Raw genomic sequence first — 18268 nt, 5'->3', positions numbered from 1 at the left:
ATGTACGGTTACACAAACCTATATTAAAACATTTCATTTGTGTGTCACAAGCTAAGTTTCGATCTAACAGTTGAAAGATATTAGCTTGTATCTAATCAGGTTTTCATCTAACGGTAAATATTGAATGCTTTGTTACTAAGCTAACATAGATTGCAAACCCTGATTTGAAAACTATATAAGGGAGAACTCTAGCAACTGGAAAAACTAATCCCCACACCTCCTGTGTGATACTAGTTGGTTTTGCTAGAATCGATTCTCCTTTAACCTTAGGTTTCTTCTCAAGACCCTGTAGGTTAACCACTTAAAAACTTCATTGGGATTGTGAAGCCAGAAGAAACTACTTCTCTTGTAGTTGAGCGATCTGATCTTGCCATTTTCTATCTTACGAGTTCAATTGAATAACTGACTTGAGATTATATCTCCGATAGGGCAAGATAAAAATAAATCACAAACATCTTCGTCTCATCGTTTGTGATTCCACAATATTTTGTTTCGCTACCATACGATTAATATTATTGTGAGGTGATTGATAATTCTAGGTTGTTCTTCGGGAATATAAGTCCGGGTTATCAATTAGTTCCTGTTCACCTTGATTTCTATCAAAAGACGGAACAAACTCTTAGGTTTATCTGTGGGAGACAGATTTATCTATTATCATAGACTTTTCTGTGTGATATAGATTTGTTTATTCAAGTCTTCGACTTTGGGTCGTAGTAATTCTTAGTTGTGGGTGAGATCAACTAAGGGAATCAAATGCGTAGTATCCTGCTGGGATCAGAGACGTAAGGAGCGCAACCGTACCTTGAATCAGTGTGAGATTGATTAGGGTTCAACTACAGCCCAGACCAAAGTTAGTTTTTAGTATGATAGTGTCTGTAGTGGCTTAATACAATGTGGTGTTCAATCTGGACTACGTCCCGGGGTTTTTCTGCATTTGCGGTTTCCTCGTTAACAAAACTTCTGGTATCTGTGTTATTTCTATTTCGCATTATATTTTGTAATATAATTGAAATATCACAGGTTGTGCGTTGTATCGATCAATTGTGAAATCCAACCTTTGGTTGTTGATTGGAAATTGATTAATCCATGGATATTGGTCTTTGGTACCATCCAAGTTTATATCTCTTGTATTTGATAAAGACTCACAGATTTTATTAAGATTGAGACTGACTATCTAGTTGATTCTCTTAAAAGTATATTAGAGTTAGTCCATACAGATTGCTAATCGAAATATTGGGTGAGGTTGTTAGACCTCCGCATTTTCAATTGGTATCAGAGCAGGAAAACACATTCAATACCTCAAACGTCTGTGTTTGTAGCGATCTGACTCTATGGATAGAGGTGCTATCTCTATTAACGTACCACCAGTCTTCGATGGCCCAAACTACTTATGGTGGAAAATTGTTATGCGAGCTTTTCTTCAATCGCGTGATCATGGGTATATGTTGTTAATGGTTATGATGCTCCCGTTGTGGCAATAGGTAACACTACTGTTCCAAAGAATATTGACGAATACGATGCTGCTGAGATACTTGCTGCAAAGCAAAACTCTGAAGGTTTGAATTCCATCATACATGCCATTACCCCAAATCTTCAGCACCATGTGTCAAATTGCACTAGGTCTAAATATGTGTGGGATATCTTAGAAACCGTATTCGAAGGAAATACCAGTGAAAAGGAAGCCAGGCTTCAAAACCTAAATTCCGGTTTGGAAAACCTTCGTATGGAAGATGAAGATTCATTTGATGAGTCACAAAGTGTCTGAAATTATTAATGCATCTCTTGCCTTGGGTAAGATTATTCCTGAAAAGGACATTGTGATGAAAATTCTCAGATCGCTGCCATCTAGATACGATTCTAAGAAGCATGCCATCGTTGAAGGAAATAACCTTGATACCCTCTCCAGAAATACTTTGGTTGGGAAGCTAAAGATCTTTGATCATGAGCATACATCCAAATCTAGCAAGGATGTTGCGTTCAAAGACAAAAAGACACAAAATTACTTGATAAAAGTAAAAATGTGTATATCTCTGAAGATGATCACTCTGAGACTGATGCATCAGATGAAGATCTTGACAAATCAGTCTCGATGATCACAAGAAATTTTAAAGATCTTCTTTTGAAGAGAAGTAAACGGTTCTCCAGAGATAAGCCAAAAGCATCAGTAAAACCTCATAATCGTATTCCTCTTAAAAACAGGGACACAGATGAAATTGATGACGAGGATATGCCTCAGTGCTTTAAGTGTAAGGGTTTTGGTCATTTTGCAAACGAGTGCCCGAATCGAAGAAAATACACTGGGAACAAAGGTCTTTCTGCGACACTTGATGAGATGTCTGACAATTATGATTCAGATAAAGACAAAAAATCAAGTGTTGCTCTTCTATGTGAAAATTTTATTTTGATAATTATAGCAATACATACAACATTCTTGATAATCTTTTATAAGAGAACCCAATCAATATGGAAGAATCAATTGACCCCTCTGTTGGAAACTCTATGTTTAATGTTTCAGGATCAACTATGTGCCTAGCAGCTTGTGCATCTCGGACGCCTGAACCATCTTATGCGTTGACATGCTCCTATTGTTTTCTCAAGGGTCATGAACTTTCAAAGTGTTTCAAGTACAAACACAAGATGAGATATATCAACAAGCTTCAACGAAGAGCAGATCGTCTAGCTACCAAGCTTAAACTCGTGGAGAAAATAGCTGAGGTATGTAAGATTTTATCGTCTTCAAAGAAGTTAGTTTCCAAAGAGAAGTCCACTAAAGGAAAGGGTTTGGTCTAAACCAGTTGATATACAGGGAATCATGAATTCCTCTCAAAAGGGTTATGGTGGACAAATCGTTGTTCACCCCAGCACAACTTGATTGTGTTGTTCTTGTGCATCTCGTCTCATGTGCCTGATTAAAAGAGACAAGATTATGCACACCTCAGGCTTGAAAAAAAAATTGTTTTGTTTTTCTTAGTTTTTTTTGTTTTGTTTTTGAGTATGGAATTCTTTCATGATGGAAGGGATTTTCCTGTTTAATCAAAAAGAAAGGGTTATATCGACAATTACACTCTTTATAGGGATGTGAGTTGTGCGTACACAAACCTCTTTAAAGGTTTAGAAACCCTACATTCTTTTTTCCTTCTCTGACACTCTTTATATCTTAAGACTGCTTGTTGAGTTTTGATTGTGGTTTCCTCTCACAAAACCGTGCGTATATGGATACTCCAAGCATCTGATGGAAAAGATGTCAATATGATTGTTAAGCCATCAATCACTAAGGAAAAAGAGAGATCTCTATTGTCTCCAACTTTGAAAAGAAAAAGAAGGAATGTGAGGAAGACAAGAGTTGTTCCTTCAAACTCTCAGAAGTTTTCTGATGTTCTTGAAGAGTTGAAGATGGCAAGAAAAGAGATTCAGCAAATAAAGGCTTGTGTTTTAAGATCATTGGAAATTCAGAAGGCCTTGGTTCGACATCATCATCCAAGAAGGTTTATTGGTATTGACTCCTTTCTCCATGAACCATATGTTCCAATGGCTGTTGACGGCAAGGAGTTCTGGGACGACAAGGAAATTTTCAAAGATCTTAATGTCTATGAAACTTCTTAAGAGAATTTTTATTCTTGTTTTTTTTAAGAAGGATAACAAGGGTTTGGAGTAGCCATTATTGTGAGTACACATAGCTATGTCTAACGTTTTCATCTTGCAATGTTTTTAGATTAATTTATTTAAATTCTAAAGTTGATTTGGAGGATCATTTTTGCAGTATTAATCTTTATGATTTTATAATTGCAATATGTTATGGGATACGTGTGTTTGCGTCCGCGAACTACTATTGTCCCATACGATGTCAAAAGTTATCTCTTTCATATGTCGATATGCATGTATTGATACAAGATCGATGAACTTTTGACAAACAAAAGTTAAGCATATTATGTCATTTATTGATGGAAGATAGGTTAAAATCTTTTGTTTACGAGGATTATGTCTATTGTATATCATTGTGCAAATAGTGATGGAAAATATAATGAATCCTTGTCTATTCCGCAGTATTGATCTTCCTTGATCCATATTTTATGTATATACTGTGCGGCTCCATAATTCTTTTTATGTGAGCATTTCCAACTAGACTAATCATAGACTCGTTTGTGGTTAGTTTGGTTGTGCATTCCGATTAAATTAATCGTGGGTTCTCTTGTGATTAGTTTAATTGAGAATTTTGGATACAAAATCATTCTTATGGTTTTTTGGTGTCCAAAGAAATCCTTCTTTTCTCGTAAAAGTAAGATCGTTCTTGTTGTTCTTTCGGGAATGACATCGAATGGGGGAGAGTTCTTTTGAACTTGCGCTTAATTTCCATATCTTTGTGGGGAGTACGGTTGTGGAATATTTGAGGAGTTATCTTGTATCTTTATAAACTCCGTGATGAATGCATGTAGCTTCGGATTTATGATTGCATCTAAACAAAGTTGATATGTACTTTTCTTTGGTCTTGAAGCGTATCCATGAAAATTTCATTAGGATCCCGTTTTCGTACCTTTGCCAATTTTATTGACAAAAAGGGGGAGAATTAATATGTAATTCACACTACAAATACATATGGTTTTCGGACCATTATGTAAGGGGGAGTGGTCTTCATGTTGAGATGAAAGTATTGACTAAGGGGGAGTGATACATATCACCATAGTATTGTTGTCAAAGTTGTGATACAATTGAACTTTGATACTGTGTAATATTACTATGACATTGTATAACAATGATCGAGAGATTTTGTGTTGTTTTCTCATTGTTATGGCTACGGATCTTCAACAACTATGATGCTGAACTGAACACCTATGGAATCATGGGAGTACTTGGAAAAGACGAAGTTTTCGAGTAATGTTGAAGCACCAAGGAGATCAAGCATGTGGACGAGTAGCTACAAAGTCTTATCTATTTTGTATTTCATATGTATTGATAGTTTTATCACTAAAATTGACAAAGGGGGAGACTGTTAGAGCATTGCTCGGTCGAACTCGCAAGCATTTTTATCTCAAGCTTGTTTGTCAAATTTAGTTGTCAAAACTATATATCTTGATTTCTAGTCTACTTATAGCTAAGTCTCGGACTAGGATAGTTAAGTGTAGTTGAGCTACAGACTCCATGACGATCATCTTACGAAAACGAAGAACTACTCAAGGAACCAGTGGAACTTCATCCGACTAAAAGGTATGTGGAGACTTGAACTTATCTATCACTCAAAAGTCTATCTACTCTATCTCCTACTCTTGAGACAAAAGTCCTTTAAGTATAATAGTTTTCATACATAGACATTTGCAATTTCGAGCCGAGTTTACTCGCCTATATTTTTCTCGAAATATGTGTTGGTAAGCTTTCGCTTTAACCATTTTTCATCTTTACCCGTGACGAAAGTCATGATGACGTTTTAATCTTGAAAATGGCTTTGATGACGATAGTTGTGAATAACGACTATTATAACATTATAGAAGAATGTTTCAATGATTCAAATGTAGAGTTGAGATTACCATCTATGAATATAAACATATATAGTGTGTTCGCACATTAGTGTATAAATCCATGTACCGGAAACCAAGTGTGTGCGTATGTGTGCATACGGTATTGGTGAAGGAGACAGGTTGGGTACGCGCACTGGCGGAACATTTCCTCCCGGAAAATTCTGCTGGGTTTGGAGTTCACGAACTCATAAACCAGTCACCTTAGGTACGCGTACCCGTACACGTACTAGCAGAACTTTTCTACCCGAAAAATTCTGCTGAGTTTGGAAACCAAAACCAACTCAAATTCGATAGCTAAGGTAAGCATACCCGTACGCGTATCCAAGCTGGTTATTTCTCAAATCGGTAGTTCATGAACTTAAAAACAATAAATTATAAGGAATGCAATCTTTTCAAACCGTGGCTATATTGTTCATGGATTGATTCAAATGAATCAAACTTATTTTGTTTCAATTGTGTCTATGAATAAAGACCTAAGCAATTGAACAACTCTTCAACTAGTTCTTATGAGTCATTTGAACTAGTTATGAGAAAGATGAATCCGGTTAATATGGAAGTGCTCATATGGCTAACCATTGGTTAACTATTTGTGAACCAACTAAGTGTACACGTTTAGGTACGGTTCCTCAAACCTAAAAAACATTTCATTTGTGTGTGACAAGCTAAGTTTCGATCTAACGGTTGAAAGATATTATCTTGTATCTAATCAGGTTTTCATCTAACGGTAAATATTGAATGCTTTGTTACTAAGCTAATATAGATTGCAAGCCCTGATTTGAAAACTATATAAGGGAGAACTCTAGCAACTGGAAAAACTAATCCCCACACCTCCTGTGTGATACTAGTTGGTTTTGCTAGAGTCGATTCTCCTTTAACCTTAGGTTTCTTCTCGAGACCCTGTAGGTTAACGACTTAAACACTTCTTTGGGATTGTGAAGCCAGACGAAACTACTTCTATTGTAGTTGAGCGATCTGATCTTGCCATTTATGATGAGGATAGTGTTGATTAGGAAAATTACACTATGCAACAGACCGTGGTATATATTTCTACACATCAAATGCAACGAAATACGAAAAGGGAATATGGGTTGACATCGATACAACTACTCATGAAACTACCAGAGTCTTAAAAATGAATGAGAGGAGTCCAAGGAGATGGTAACATGTGAAACAAGACCTTCTAATGTATTTCAATTCGACATCAAAACAAGTTTCCCATGTGGAGCCTCGTATACAGCCTAAATCATACCATTCATTCATGCATAACAACAACTGCAAATGCAGTACAATTATAGTGAAATCAAGCGAAAAGCGGGATAAGAAAGTGAAAGGGGGAAGGGAGAAAGGAGAAGGAGTTCAGCATTGTCTGAGGCAGGGAAACAACAAAACAGAAGCAGAAGAAACTGCCTGCTATTTCGTATACGCTTTACCAGGATCTCCAATTTCCCATTCCTCTGGTCCATATTGATTTTTTCAAATACATTATAAACCATTCACAAAAAATCCCTGAATTCAAAAAGTCAACTATAAAATTAATTACAACTGGAATTGATACTAGAAAACAAGTCATTCAAACAACTCAGGTAGTATTTACAATCGCATCTAAACCAAAAAAAAAAAGTAACTTACTTAATTTCAACCATCTACTGTGAATCTGAGTCTATATTCTCATTAACCCTAAATGTAAGAAAAAATAAACAAAACACAAAATGGTAAGCTAACCCATTGTAACATTATACGAGACAATTAAAAACCTCAAAGAGAGTCTATACCATCTGTGCCCATCAATTCGACCAGTTTCATCATCAAGTGTATGAGTAGTCTTGGTAATCCTTTCCAACCAACAAGTGTAACCTAATTATTAACAAAGATAATAACATCCAATCAACAAATCAAACAAAACTTCCAAACATAAACAAGAAATTAAAATTTTAGGGTCCAGAATACATATAAGTTATAACTAATCCTAAACCAGTAAAACCCAAACTGATAAAAACACAATTAAAAAAAATATCAAAAGGGGTACTAATTTCTGCCGTGAAATTAAAAAGAAATCATGGAAAAAATAATTAAAAAACATTAACTTTACATACTGATCTTGATGAAGGCAGAGAGGATCACTTGATCTACTTATTCCCTCCATTAATTCGATCTCTCGAGTATTCACAAAAAAGAAATCGCAAGAAAATTAAGGGAAAAACCCTAGAGTCAAAACCAAAGAAATCCTAAATTTCAACATTAAAAATATGATAAAAATAAAATTGTACCAGATTTGTACCCGACGCTCAAGATTTGCTATCCTCTACACCAGTTGAAGTTGATGCTCCAGAATCGTAAAAAAAAAATAGAACTAAAGTGTTGATGAAGAGATTAGTGAAAACCCCAGTTTTCATTTTTCGTTTTTACTCAGAAGAAACTGAAATATTGTTGTCTGAGAAAACTAAAGAGGTGTAGGTATGTAGAGGTGAAGACGAGGACGAAAAAAATTGTTCGTCTGAGAGAGAGGGAGGGAAGAAGGATAAGGAGAGATAAAAGGCAAAAGAGGTGGAGACAATGAGGGGTACGGTTTCTCTCTCTCAGAAGATAAGGATAAGGATGATGTGAGATGTTTCATCTCCAGCCGTCTATGCATAAGAAGAGAAAATCACATCCACACAGTTGGAAATACCTATCACATAAACAATACTATCCTATTTGTCGTTGTAGAAGTCAACAAAAGTCATACTACAACGACATCTTTGACTTTAGTCAATAACACAAACAAGCATGTCGTTCTAGAAGTCAACCAAAGTTACACCATAACGACGCTTTGACTTTAGTCAACGACGCGTTCAGTGTATAGTGGTTTTGAGACATTTGGTATTGGTTTCGTTTCATTATGTCTCAAATAGCCTCTTTTCCACTAGTGATGGCGACACTTATTGACTCTTATTAGGAAATAAAAATTAGATAGTGTTTGTCTTTTAGAAACAATGGTTGATGCTGAAAAGGTTAAAAAATATACTCATCACTTACCATTTGATTCATGGTCAATCATTTCTGCGGTGGGTAAATCTGGTGGTCTTGTTTTTGGCTATTTTGAAAAGTCGAGTATTGAAGTGCTTGGTAGTTCTTTGAATATGATTCACATCTTATGCGACATTACTCCTACTATCAAAAATTGTGTGGTTTCTTTTGTGTATGGTTCGTTAACCTTGGCTGGTATGAGAAATCAATGGAACTTCCTTAGTAGTATGAATGATAATAACAACAATCCTTGGTTATTAATTGGTGATTTTAACTTTATTCCGCATAGTTCCGGAAAACAAGGTGGTAATCCAGATAAGTCTTTTCCTCCCAATTTTGTTAAAGATAATCTTCTAAATATGAACATGAATGAAGTGTTTTCACATGGTAATCCCTTCACTTGGTGTAATATAAGATTTAAAATCCTTTAGAACTAATTTTTGAAAATCCGGATAGGGGTTTTATGAATGATAAGTGGATTACGGTGCTTCCTCAAACAAGAGTCACCAACTTAGGTAGAATCTACTCTGATCATTGTCCTATCTTGGTTAAGTGCTTTCATTAGGAACGTAATTCAAACATTCCTTATAATTTCTTTAGGTGTTGGCAGCTTAACCCTGATTTCAAAGGTGTTCTTCATAATTCTTGGTCTAAATGTGTGAAAGGTTCCCCTGGTTTTGTAGTCGTTAATAATCTCAGAAATGTGAAGGATGAGCTAATAAAGTGGAATACTAATTCTTTTGGTCACATCAAAACAACGATCGGTAGATTAAATGCTGAATTAGAAAAGCTTCAAGCGCTTCCTTATTCCACTCAGATTGGTGGTTATATCTTGAACTACTCTAAACAACTGGACTATTTTTATGAAATTGAACATTGTTTCTATATGCAAAAATCTAGAGTAAATTACTTCACTCAATATGATAAAAATACTCATTTCTTTCATAACACGGTGAAACTTAGAAACATGTACAATACCATTCACACTATTAGAGATGAACAAGGGAACTGGTTAGAGAATAAAGAACAAGTTGCTACTTTGATTACTAAACATTTCAAGAAAATTTATACTTCTTCCAACCCTGGGAATAGTGATATAGAAGAAGCTCTAAGGTTTGTTAAGACCATTATTTCTGATGAAATTAATTCCTCCTTGACTGCCATCCCTTCGAGTAATGAAATCATTGATACTGTTAATAGTATGGCACCTTGGAGTTCACCGGGACCAGATGGTTTTCCAGCAGGTTTCTTAAAGGATAATTGGGACATTGTCCAATTAGAACTTGTGTCTCATGTACAAAACTTTTTCAAAAATAAATTTCTTCTTAAACAGTCTAACTATACTTTTATAACTTTAATTCCCAAAATTAAAAATCCTTCCTCTCCTCATGATTTTCGACCGATTAGTTTATCAAATTCTGTCTATAACATTATTTCAAAAATTTTAATGAATCGGTTAAAACCTCTTTTGGACTCCTTGATTTCTCCTTTTCAATCTGCATTTGTTGCCAATAGACAGATTCATGATAATATTGTTATTACTCATGAAATTCTTCACTCTTTCAAAAAGAAAAAGAAAAACTTTAAAAATGGTTATCTATCTATTAAGTTAGATCTTTCTAAGGCATTTGATAGGTTGGAATGGCCTTTTATTTTTGTTGTTTTTAAGAAACTTGGTTTCTCTGAAGAGTGGTGTCAAATGATTTCTCAGTGTATTAGTACAGTTTCTTATTCTGTCCTGGTTAATGGTTCTCCTGGTGAGGTTTTCTTCCCTTCTAGGGGCATTAGACAAGGTGATTGCCTTTCGCCTTATATTTTTATCCTATGTATGGAAGTTCTGTCTCAAATGCTCTTAAAGGCAGAAGAGGATAAAATGATTCAGGGTTTTAAGTTCAAGAAGAAGATTCCTTCTATCTCTCATTTATTTTTTGCGGATGATTGCATGTTGTTTGCTAAGGCTTCTGTCACTTATGCTAGGAATCTTATCAAGATCATAAATATTTTTGCGAAAGCTTCGGGTCAGGCAATAAATTTTGAACAATCAGGCTTCATCACTAGTGGTAAGATGCATCATAAGCACATTAAGATTTTATCTAGAACTCTTAAAATGAAATTTCTCAGTAATTCTGAAAAATATCTTGGTACCCCTTTATTTATAGGTAGAGATAAAACTAAATCCTTCAATTCTCTTATTGACAGTTTCTATTCTAGATTAATTTCTTGTAAGAAAACCAATTTAAATGTTGCAGGTAGAACTGTTGTTACAAAACATGTGTTGTCTAGTTTAGCGGTTTATCATATGTCTTGTTTTCCTCTTCCGAAAAAAATTACTTCTAAAATTGATTCCATTCAAAGAAATTTCTGGTGGTCAAAAAAGAATCCCAAGCATGCTGCATATTTTCGTTCTTGGGGAGATATAGGTAAATCTAAATTGTGTGGTGGTCTAGGTATTAGAAATTCATATGCCACCAATAGAGTCTTTATATGCAAACTGGGTTGGAGAATTATTAAGAATCCGAATATCTTGCTTACTATTTTCTTAAAGGATAAATATTTTCCTAATCAGAATTTACTAGAAATTGACAAGGCTGTTGATACTTCCTCTTGGATATGGAAAGGTGTTGTAAATGGGTTAAACTTTATTAAATCTAATTCAGTGGTAAAAATAAATAATGGAGCTTCTACTCGTATTTGGAATTCAAATTGGATTCCAGGGTGTAGCAATCCTCCTGTTTCTTCTCATCCTTCTCATAGTAATTATAATTTTGTAGAAGACCTTATAGATACTCAAAATAATTGTTGGAATATCAGTATGTTATCCATTTTGTTCTTGCCTGATGAAGTTACCATAATTAGGTCTATTACATTAAATCTTAATCAGAGTGATACATTAATGTGGGCTCATACCACTAATGGAAAGTTTACGATTAAGTCGGCTTATAGAATTTATATGAATGAATTTTATTCCTATGAAGACTCTTCTTTCTGGAGGAAAGTTTGGGGTATTGATTTCTTGCCAAAAATTAAGTTCTTCATGTGGAAAATTTTTGCTCAGATGCTTCCTGTTAATACCTTACTTCAATTTTATAACCCGTTTGTGGATGTGAATTGTCCTCTTTGTCATAATCATGAAGAAACTGTTATGCACTTGTTTGTGAATTGTTCGGTTGCTGCACATATCTAGTTTGGGGTTTCTTTACAGCACTTGATAGAGGTAGATTTGGATTGGATTGACGATATTTTTCTGTATTGGCATAATTCAGTTCTTGGTATATCTCTTTTTAAAGTATCTTGGCCTAGTATTGGTGCAATTGTCATGTGGTGTATATGGAAATTCAGATGTGATGTGCTTTTTAGAAATATTGCTATTGATCTGAACAAGGTCATTTTGGAAACTAAGAAATGATTAACACTTTTATTGCTCCCCCTTTATGCTCTGGTGGCTTAGTCAGTGAATTCAAAATTCCTGCAGCTGAAGTGGATCATTTTATGTTTGTTCATGGTTCTTTTAAGGATTTTAAAATAGGTGTGGGTGTTATCTGGTGTGATTTTTCAGGAAACTTAAGAAGTTCTCGCTCGGACTTTGGTTGGATTCCAGATGCAGTAGGTGCGGAAGCTGCTGCTCTATCTTTGGTGATCTCTTGGGCAGAAGAGATGAATCTAACCAAAGTATTTTTCATTAGTGACTGTCTCCAGCTGGTGGATTTTGTAAATGGAGTCAGTTCTAATATAGAGTGGAGAAGTAGTGATCTTCTCGATCGGTGTCGGAGTATAATTTCTACTTCTTGCTCTTTTAAAGTTATGTATATAAAGCGTGTGAAAAACCTTCTAGCGGACCGGTTTGCACGTCGGGTTAAAAAACATAGTCTTAAGGGTCTTTGGATCTCCTATCCCTCTTTTTTGGACTCTCTTGTTAGGATGGAGCTCTTGTCTGTTGTCTGTAACTCTCTCGTTTGTTAATGCCATGGTGTTTTTCTTAGCAAAAAAAAAAGTATTTAAATTTTAAAAGAAAAAAATTAAAAAAATTAAAAAAGATACTAAAAATTGCATACACATGTAAAATATTAAAAAAGTAAAAGTGAATTGATATTACAGTAAAATTTTAGACGGTGTTAGTTTTTGGCATATAGGTTCGAGTGTGCTAATGCAGAGTTTTAATGAATCCCAAAGGTCCTAATTTCATTACATACTCCAACACCAGAACAATTAATTGTAATGTGCCTGAATTAACTGTGTTGAAGTGGCAATAACAAATTACTTACAAACTTATGACGTGCTATGTGATAGTGGCAAAAAGAAACACTGGTTAAGTCTGGCTCAATACTTAAAACCCAAAGAAGTATAGCCGTTTGGTAACACGATTACGGCCAAATCCTACACTGCTTTAGCAAATCCTTCGATTCTTTTCTTTTTTTTAATAAGAAAGGATAAAATATATTAAAAGAAATCATTGAATGTTTACATTCAGTTCATCTCTAATTAGAGATTTTAACCATAAAGGATAATCAGAAAACCAAGATTGATTAATCCTATCAATTCTAGCCTTTTTGGCTAGGTTATTAGCAATTTCATTCGATTCTCTATGCACAAAAGTGCATGATGAGATTTTCAATGATGTTGTAGTAAGATGATTCGTTCACTCAGATTTGTTGAGAATTTGTTTTAAGACTTAATAAAGAAAATAAGGAAAAATATATATACACAATTTGTCACAAGATGAAGAGACGCTGAGACGCGGGATTCCACTACTTTTCATATTGTTATGGTTCAGTCATTAGAGACAATATAGCTCAAACAAAAGAAGTTTTGACTCTAGTTCTTTGCCAAAAATAGATTTCGAAAAATATTATTTGTAAGTTAAAAGCATGACGCATCTAAAGTATTTAGAACTAAGCATGCGACATTTAACAAAATAACAAATAATTAATAGAAATCATAAAGCAACTAAATCTACGCAAAAAGTCAATAAAAGAATTAATTCATTTACCACAATCATGAAAAGTTGCTTCCTCCATTGTCCCAGTGATGAGGTCTAGCTCCGCATGGTGAAAACACACTCAAAGGAATTTTTCATTACTCAAAAAGGTGTTTACAAGGAGAAAATGGAGAAATAATTCAAAATCTGGTTTGTAACAATTATATTTGTTACAAACCAGAGAACGATACAGAGGATGTGTCACTGTTACTGTTGCTCTAAGACTATCTCCTGAACTACGACCCTCGGTTGTGGGTCGTTACCACTGTATCATAAACGACTGTCCTTAGGCGTCCAATGAGTGTGGGTCGGTGTTCTTCGTTTTCTTCACAGTAGCAGAAATGGTGGTTTCCTGCCACTTGATTATCTCGACTTTCTGATGCTCTGCAACTCTCCCCAAACTCTTCATCCCCTTTGTAACCTTCCCAAAATCCTATTTATACACCTCCAGAACCTTCAATCTTCACAATAACTCCCAAGATATTTTCGTTCATGATTTATATCCTCGGAAATATTTTCTTTCCTTTCACGCATCTGCAATAGCTCAGCATACTCTAAACGCGTGTTAAAGAACTCCCAGAATGAGTCGAACACATTGTAGCCTCCTGCAACTCCCGAAATATGGCACAAATATCCCGAGTATCTCTCTTGTTTGAGTTCTGCTCTGTTTTTCTTCAAACTCCACGTAGCCTCCTGTTTCTTCGAATTTAAGCAACTTACCATCCCTGTTTAGTCGTAACAGGGTGGTATCAATCCAAAACAAGCTACAAATCCGACTAAAATACGTTGTCATTCAATGCAGAAGATCTCGAATTATTTTCTTCCCTGTTTTCTTCAACTGGAGTTATCCAACCAAACTTAGTCGAACCAAACACCCATATGAAGCGTGTTAAGACCAAAGAAGCCTTCCCAATGAATTTCAGCGATTTAATCTCGCTAAAACTCCTCCAAACTAAAAGCCTTAGTTCTGTCAGTTCAAAAACATGTTTCCCGCCACTTTTCTGAGTTCAAACGAAGAGGATGAAGGTGCCCCCTAACCAGCTGCTTGGGTGCCTTTAGAAAATGGGTGTCCCTTATCAACTGGTGTACCCTTTATCCAGTGTGGGAGTCCGTTTAGAAAATGTCCATAATAAGTACAAAATCGAGTACCAACATAGAGAAAATTGAGGACAACTTAAACACAAAAATGTGTCTATCAAATGCCCCCAAACTTATTATTTTCTAGTCCTCGAGCAAAACTAATCTATAAAATAAAAACTTAACTCACTGGGTGGTCCTAGTGACTGAGATATAGTCTCGGGAGGGTTTACCAGAGGTGTACCCACAAAACCTTGACTTCTAATTGGTCACAAGTATCCAAAGAGCTATGAGGACATACAAATTCTCAACCTATCTCCAAGTAACTAGAATGCCAGATAAATTAAAGGTGTCAGCTCTAAAGCTGACTGAAGAAAAGGGGAGACACATCCGCAACACTGCTAGGTAAAGAGATATCTGCTACACAGCTAGATAAACATTGTAAGATGCGTCCCCTGCTTTACAGCTGGATAAGATTAGGAGAGAGATAAAGATGAGAGGGACATCTACTACACAGCTGGACTAATTACGTGTGATGAGTTAAACCAGTGCTAGAAAGATCTTGTGCCAGATTGAAAGCGTACTAACAAAGCAACCAATATGTATCTTTCTTCGACTCTCTCATAGTGCTTAGTAGAAACAACGTCTTCTTCGGCTTCAATTGTTGATGATAAACTCTTGAATCACGTAGAACCTTGACAATTTAACTTTTCTCCTTAATTTCTTGCTTGAAGCTTCCTTATAGATTTCTACTTCCCTATGGCCTTAAGAACGTAACGATGATTTTTTTTTTTTTTTTTGAAGAGAAACAAGATAAAAATTTACATGGCCATGAGAGAAAGACTTTAGAACTTGGATCTTCACAACATGCAATGTCTTGGCATCATGAACTTCAACAACTTATACCGTTTGATTTTTTTTCTCTAAGTCTTCAACTTTGATTTTTGAATTATTCTTTTCTATTGTTGCTTCTAAACCTTAAACGTATTCAACTTTCTTCGTAGATTTTGATGTCGCTCCGCTTGTTGATGATGATAAGTTTCTACTGAGAGAGAGTCGTAATCCAGTAGCTAAGACTACATTGTGAGGTTGCTTTGACTTTCTGGCATTTCCTTCTGACCTACTTGCCTTTCCATAATGGATGGTTAGGTCCATCACGGCTACCCTCTAAAAGGAACAAGTTCTCTCCTGAATTTCAAGGATCTCAATGTCTTTTTCTCTAATGTCTCAAAGGATTGTTATCTCTAGCATTCCAATTTCTATCTTTTCGGTGAGAAACAGTATGTAAACTTAGCTAACCGGATACTATGTGACGCTAGAAGTTTCTCCCTTACCCCCAAACTTAAATCTAACATTGTCCTCAATGTTCTAAAGATAAAATTAAAAACATGAACAAGTAGAAACTATTACCACCTGAGGGAAAAGAAATAAGGAAGAATATTACCGTGTCGCAAGAAAATGGGTTACCTCCTAAGAAGTGCTAAGTTTAAAGTCTTCAACCAGACATTGGAAGAATTAGTCACCTCGAAGAATCATATAGCAGCAGCCGGAATAATTGTAGGTCATCTGGATCAAAAAGTGTTACCCACAAGAAGAGGAAACTGCAACAGACCAAGAAGATACTGAACATACCCTTGCTTAAGACAACTACATCTAGTTGTGGTTCAGGTTCAGGCTCTATAAAAGGGTCTAAGTAAAAGGTTTTCATCGGTTGGATTTCCTCAAATCTATGATCCGGTTCAGGTATTAGAGTCTGGAAAAACTCAACTAAGAACTTAGAAGCACATAACAATAACCTGAATAAATGGGGATCCTCTAAGTCAATCACATTTGACTCACACTGTTGACCACAGTAGTGGTCATTCTTAAGCAAATGTGTCGACCCTAATTTTTTAAAGTAATCCGGTTTAGTCTCAAAACTTAATAACTGACACATCTGAAACTCATATGTTCCCACAATTGGAAAGAAAGTTTTTGGTGGGAAAACAAAGTCAATTTTGGTATCATAGCCTGGGTTAACCACATCAACCAGAGGATGGGTTTCTAACAACTGAGCTCTCTTACGGACACAACTAGGTTCAGGAAAAAGAGTATGAAGATAATCGTGTAAGATGGTTGAGGCACAAATGTCAAGTCCTACACGAGGGAACTTTCTAAGAGTTAAAGCACATGGAGAATGATAATCACCCCCAAACTTAGAGTTTTGGGTGTCTCTAGATAGACTAACTACAATTTCCCTAATTTCTAGATTATCGGAATCCTGAAAATGGTCAATTGCTTCTTTTAGGTTATACTCAGGTGATGCATCCTCACTCATATTTAAAAGATCTACGAGTTCATCTTCTTCGTCTAAGACTATTGTTTCTAAATCGCTAGACTCTAAAACATTATTCTCAGAATAAACTCGTTCCTCTAAATCACTACCGGCTTTGTAAACAGGAAATACTACATCGTCTAAAACGGGGGTATCTCTAGTCAAATCCTCGTCCTTTTGAATAGGTGAATAATTATTAAAATTATTTGGATTTGAACTAGAAATAATATTATCATTAAAGAGCTCATTGGGAGTAACAGATTCCTCATCACTATGCCTATATATTTCAGATTCTTCATCAATACTATCCTCATCACAGTCCTCATTATAATAACATGAAAAAGGAGTAGTGTTACCAATTCTAACCTTGTCATCTTGATTATGTGAATAAAAACTATCCTTATTTTCGAGGGTGGTATTGGGAAAACTACACTGGAAATTAAGACTATCCTGAGCAAGTTTTTCCACAATCCTATTTGTACTCTCAGTAAATTTCTTGAGGGTCTCTTCTAGAGATATCTTAGTTGACCGCTCTACGGACTCTTCTGGGAGAAGAATATTATAAGTCTCTTTCATAAACAACTTCCGTGTTGAGTCATTGAAACTCTTAAGAGACTCTTCTAGAGAAATAGAAGGATTTTTTTGCTCGTATAACCTGTGGGTATATGGATAGTAATTGGGCTCACAATGGTATGAACCATAACCTTCAAAAGTTTCGCGTTCACAATCACTATTCACACTATGGTCATAAAAAGGATAATGTCCAAGCTGTTAAGTTGGATACTCATTGTATTGGCTATTATAATACCAGTTCGACATCCTAACCGCAAGGGAATTCTACACAATCACAAACAAGGCTGACTCGACCAAATCAAACCTATAAAATCTAGCAAACAACAAGCATGATGGCTCCACTTAGATTGTTTCTAGACCAGTTTCTAATCTTTCGAAAAGGAATTCGTTACAATCTGAGCAAACCTCTCTGGAATCAATCCGAGTTTAAGTAAGTTGAATTGAGACGAGGGAAGCTGCGAGGAGCTTTGATACCCAAGGTCTCACCGGTATTATAAGGCGGCGCAGTCACGCATTCAACTCGCAGAAACCATCATGAACTTCAAAGTATGCTCAAAAGAGTAACCAATATTTTTCGAACGACTTTCCTATTAAGCTCGTTACCCTATAGGTCTCGTTCTAGTCAAAATTTTAAGCTTAGGTTCGCGTTTGGTTTCGTTTTCCTAAGGCGGGCAAGAAGGAAACGGTGATGAAATCTGAGTCCTTATCTTAATTTGGCCAGGCCTTGCCCTTTACTAGGAAATTAAAACAACCGTATTCAAATCCTCAGCATATATTCACCTTAAGGCATACAATAAACCCGCTGACAGGGGA

The sequence above is a fragment of the Papaver somniferum genome, chromosome 10 (genome assembly GCF_003573695.1).
Source record: "Papaver somniferum cultivar HN1 chromosome 10, ASM357369v1, whole genome shotgun sequence".
Classification (NCBI taxonomy): domain Eukaryota; kingdom Viridiplantae; phylum Streptophyta; class Magnoliopsida; order Ranunculales; family Papaveraceae; genus Papaver; species Papaver somniferum.
Note: the sequence above shows the minus strand (reverse complement) of the source record.